Below are 5,109 nucleotides of genomic sequence, written 5' to 3' on the forward strand. Positions count from 1 at the left end.
ATGAATGCCGGAGGGGGGTGGCGGCGGGAGGCCGCGGAGGACGCCCTCTCTCTCGCAACCTGGAGCAACGTTCCCTCGCCGTCGTGGAGACAGGCAAAACGTGCGCCGAACGTAGCGGTGCGGGGTTGCGTGTACAGGTTTGAAGAAAAGGGGGTATAACCGCGCGCCGGTGGCTGCCGTCGCGACTGTGCGACGCTCGGCACCGCTTAGCCGCGAAACCCTCCGGCCGTGGCGAGCACGCGGCTACTGAGTCGGCGCATTGCGAGGACCATCGCGGCGTCTCGCTCCCGTCGACGTCGCGCAGCGGCCGTGGCGGCGTCTCCCTCCGTTTGACGGCCACCTCCTCTCCGTCGCTCCACCACCGAGCGTCCTCGTCGCACGCGTTATCGCGGCACTCTCGCGGGGTGATCTTCCGTCTTCGTCCAGACGGTTCTCTCGCCTCTTTGCTCCAGTGTAGCGTGGGTGTTTCTCGGCTCTCCGGAGAGAGGCAGTCCCGTCGGTTGCGCCGCGACGCACTTCGGCGATCGTCGCCTGCCGTGCCTGACCCACGTTGTGTTTTCCAATTTACATCGCACTTGATTTAATTCTCGATATTCGGTAGCTTCCTCTGGGGCTATTTTTTTTATTTTCGATAACAAGGAATTCCACGGTAATAATTATCAATAATAGAACAGCTCCATTCTGTTTTCTAGAATTCCTTACCCCTTTTAAATAATTATAAATGAAATATTTAAAAAATTAAATTGTTTATTAAATGTTTATTCACCTCGTACACGGAGAAAAATGATTTTGCTACACGAACGCAGGATTGCAAAATTTAATTGTCGAATTTGTTTGCTGTTTATAGCAAGTAAATTTGCATATTTGACAAATATTTTGCATTTGTTGCAAGTCATTTTTAGTAGCGAGTACAAAAAAGAATAAATATTTGTTACACTTGCAAATAATTTACGATTCCAATATTTGCAAATAGAATTTGTCATATGGCATAGGATTAGTGTTCATAGTAAAATCATTTTTCTTTTCGTGTAAGATCTTTTTTAGTTTTAATTTAAAAAATTTTTTATTAAAAAATTCAATTTAAAATTTTTAATCTTGTTATTTTTTAATACAATATTAAATTTTTTTTAACATTATAATCTAATAATTACTTATCATTAATATTATTAACCTCGACCTTAATTTTTAAATAGGTTTTACTTTAATTATTTCACTACCGAAATAATCAAATATACATAGCATGATATAAACATATATAAATAGCATAATAAACATACCTATATAAACGCACTATCTTAATAAGAAATTACGATGTCTTGAAACATCACGTTACGGTAATTATTTTTTTATTTAAGGAAAGACTTTTTGTCATAAAATTCGATTAATAAATACAACATCTATAAAGAATTTAAGTTCAATAAACTATCATTTGGCACATCTTTAACATTGCATATTAAAACATGCTGCATCTAGGTGATTGACAAAGTCCCGTCATCATGAACGAATCTCCAACATCACATATGGTAGTAGTATAGATGCCCATGTAGTTATTGTTATCGATTCGACCTACTCCTAAGACCAGACTAAAGCCGACCTGTTCTGATGTATTCATCATGCTCAGCATAATTTCCTATTCTCCTGCTTGAGATGCCCTCGAATAGCTTCGACGCGTCCGCTTCTTATTCGCAATGTAACCAAATATTAACCGACTAATACCGTTCCTAATACCATTTAGTCCTTTCTATCCAAGTTTTACTATTGACAAAATATTAAAGCTATTGCAGTTCGCTTGACATGATTTTGCAATATGCAAATTATTTATCTTGTTTGTCACGGAATCTGAGCCATTATGTCGTTACGTCATTATATTATTTACGGGATACACGATTAATCATAAAAAATCGTAATTAAACGTCCATCTAAGATCGTAACTTAAATATCAATTACATATTTTAATGAACTAATTGCTATTGTGTTTTTAAAAATCTAAATCTATATGTAATTATTGTATAGGTATTACATCGCGATTGTATTACATACGTTCGATTACCTGACAATGAGTATTCCAGTTGTATAATCTACTGACAGCTAACTTAAAGTTCATATTTAATCAAAGCATTTTCTTCTAGCATTCTCTGTATGTCTTTTCTGATCTATAGTTGTTTCAAATGTCCGGTCTTTGCAAGATTACATAAAATGGTAGGAAAACTTTCATCGAGAGAACGTACAGCGAGTAAGATAGAAACTGTCAGGGCTATAAATCGGCGCGATAACTGAAGATGGTCTGGTGACAATGTCGGAAAAGCAGGTCGCGGGTAGGTAGGTACGTACGGACAGAGCGCGACAGACTTCATAGTGGTCTAGTTTGTTGTTGTTTGTTGTTGTTGTTCGCGTTGTTTCTCGCGGCGGCACCGAACCACGGCACAATGCCGAGAGCGTGACGCTGGTATTGATAACAGACCCTCCCCGATGGAGAGAGGGAGAGATGCCGGGAATACCCGTGATTGAAGATACATACATACTACCCCATTTTCGCCACGAACAACTTGCACTTAAAGGATCGTATTGGAAACAGTGCGACGGTTTCTACACTGCGCGACATCAATACACGTATCCATGCTTTGTAGTGCATCTCGCTAAATTCATTAACGATTGCTGTGAGAAAATGATTCTTACCTTTTTGCTGGCTGTCCCATGTTAAAGAGCTGCAAAGCATCTTCCTGAAAAGAAAAAAAGAAAAAAAAAACATTTTAATATTTTTATTCTGTCAATAATTAAAAGAATGTTTTACACAATTGTTGTAAAACAATTTTATAGTATATATTTGGATATAAATCTATATTCAATGTAAATCTGTTTTTTTTTCCTTTTGTACGATAAATTAAGATTGATTACTACACTCTCCAATAATCTCGACAATACGCGCATCGACAAAAATTAAAATTGTTAACGTACTTGTCGACATACGATGAACTGTTCTAATTTTGCACTCGTGCCCAGGCGGAATCCGGCAGAGCCGGCAGAGTGCAGAGAGAGAATTGAATATGAAAAAAATGACATCTGGTTTAATAAACAGCGAACCGGGCCGGACTTTGTGCGCTGGGAAATTGTCGGCGCCGATATTCGACGAGATATCACACAAACACCGTCATCCCCTGATGAAAAGATTGTCAATAACCTCTAACACCTGTTGCGCAGTTTAGCGACGGATTTTATTCTCACGCGTGGGTTATATTCATTTATTGGTTCGCGGATTTGACGGGTCGCGTCGCGTCGCGTCGCGACGCATTGCGTTGCGTTACGGCGCGTCGATACACGAATGACCCGAAAGCCTTTAACGCGAAACACAGCTGCCGTGTGTACCGTAATAAAATCATATTTCGACAGAATTTTTTAATAAAATACGCGAAATGTAGCGGCTATTCTGTAAAGGGTTGTAAACTAATTTTACGTGTATTCTCGCTTTTCTGTGCGCAAGTACGAGCGCGTTCATGGCTCTCCCCGCGAACGGATAATTTTATTCGATGAACATCGAATTTTAGACGAATTTATCGATGAAAAAATGTAATTACAGGGAGTTGCGGAATTATTATTTGTAACACGCTTTTAACTTTTAACTGACTGCTTATACTAGAGAATTATTATTCTAAAAATCTATTACTATACCTGATTAATCCTTTCTATTCCTAATTAACTAAAATAAACTGCACTATACAGGCACATTATTCACAACAGTTTATTAATAGTTTTTATTATTTTTTATTGCAATAAAACGTATTTATATAGCTCATTAATTCAAATATATCTGTGAAATGAAATTATCCTCACATTCTGTTCGACTCAAAATCAAAAGCGGAAAGGTTTGGAATTCCTTAACATGAGACTCGTGTCGTCCCAGCCGCAGCATGGGAGATGCATTTCCTAGTGTTGTTGATTTTTGCATAATTTATCAAGGTTGTTTGGTTAAGCGAGCCGTTAGGGTGAATCGTAGGGGTTGCTGAGCTCGGGAGTTACGCCATGGGGCGACAATTTCAGACACCCTTCGCCAAGATGATTAGCATCCACGTCAGGGACGGATTCATTCTGTTGTAAAATGTTTTTAAACATCGCGTTGAAATCCATCAATCGACATAATGATAGAAAACACGACAAACAAGTATAACGATAAAGATCTATTATTGCGGCGTATAAATCTCGTGACGTTCGTTTAAAATACGTGACTGGAAAATCTGTTATATAATTTAAATAAAATTATTTTGATGATTATTTTATCATATTGTATAATATGATTTTCTAGGAGTTTACACTATAGATAGCTTTGGCCAGCGACGTAAGTAACTGCTTATAAACATAGCATCTCCGCGTTCAATATCGAAGTCAATAACCTATGTCTGACTACACGTGTCTGAAACTACTTGCGCCTAAATTTATACGTGCATCGCGCTCTCCTCTTCTCTGTCATAATTTTGAATTAATAATGTCCTCGGTATAATTAATAGCCTTACGCAACTACGAAATCTTTAAAAGAATCAAAATTACATTAATAATAAAAAAAATATACAAAAAAATAAAAGTTAATAACTGTAATTTATAACATATGTGTGTGACGGGATTACATCGTCTATATAAAAATAACTTTGTGCGTCATTTAAGAAATTATTTTAAAACTATATATAAAATAGAAGACTAGAAGTAAGATAATTCTTCTAAATATTGTATAATATTAAAGTTCATGAATTACTTTCCACTTTCAGACATTAATTGATTTTAAAAGCTTCAATTGTATAACAGTTGAAGATTGTTACAAAATCATTTCTGTAAATCAAAGTAAATTCATACAATGAAATTTAATTATACACAGAATCCAATTATATAGAAAAGTTTCTTTATAATTATACACAAGAGAATCTTCTATAAAAAATCAACAATTTAAAGAGACATAATATATTTTATGTAAGTCTCTTTTATAAATATCTCATATTCTATCATTAAACACTCAATTTGTCAGACAATTTAAAATCCTATTGAGTCATTACTTATTTTTTTATTATTGTAAATATAGTTTTAAATCATTACTATTTTTTAATTTATTGTAAATAATAGAGAACT

Source organism: Trachymyrmex septentrionalis, unplaced genomic scaffold (assembly GCF_001594115.1).
Source record: "Trachymyrmex septentrionalis isolate Tsep2-gDNA-1 unplaced genomic scaffold, Tsep1.0 scaffold40, whole genome shotgun sequence".
In the NCBI taxonomy this organism is placed as follows: domain Eukaryota; kingdom Metazoa; phylum Arthropoda; class Insecta; order Hymenoptera; family Formicidae; genus Trachymyrmex; species Trachymyrmex septentrionalis.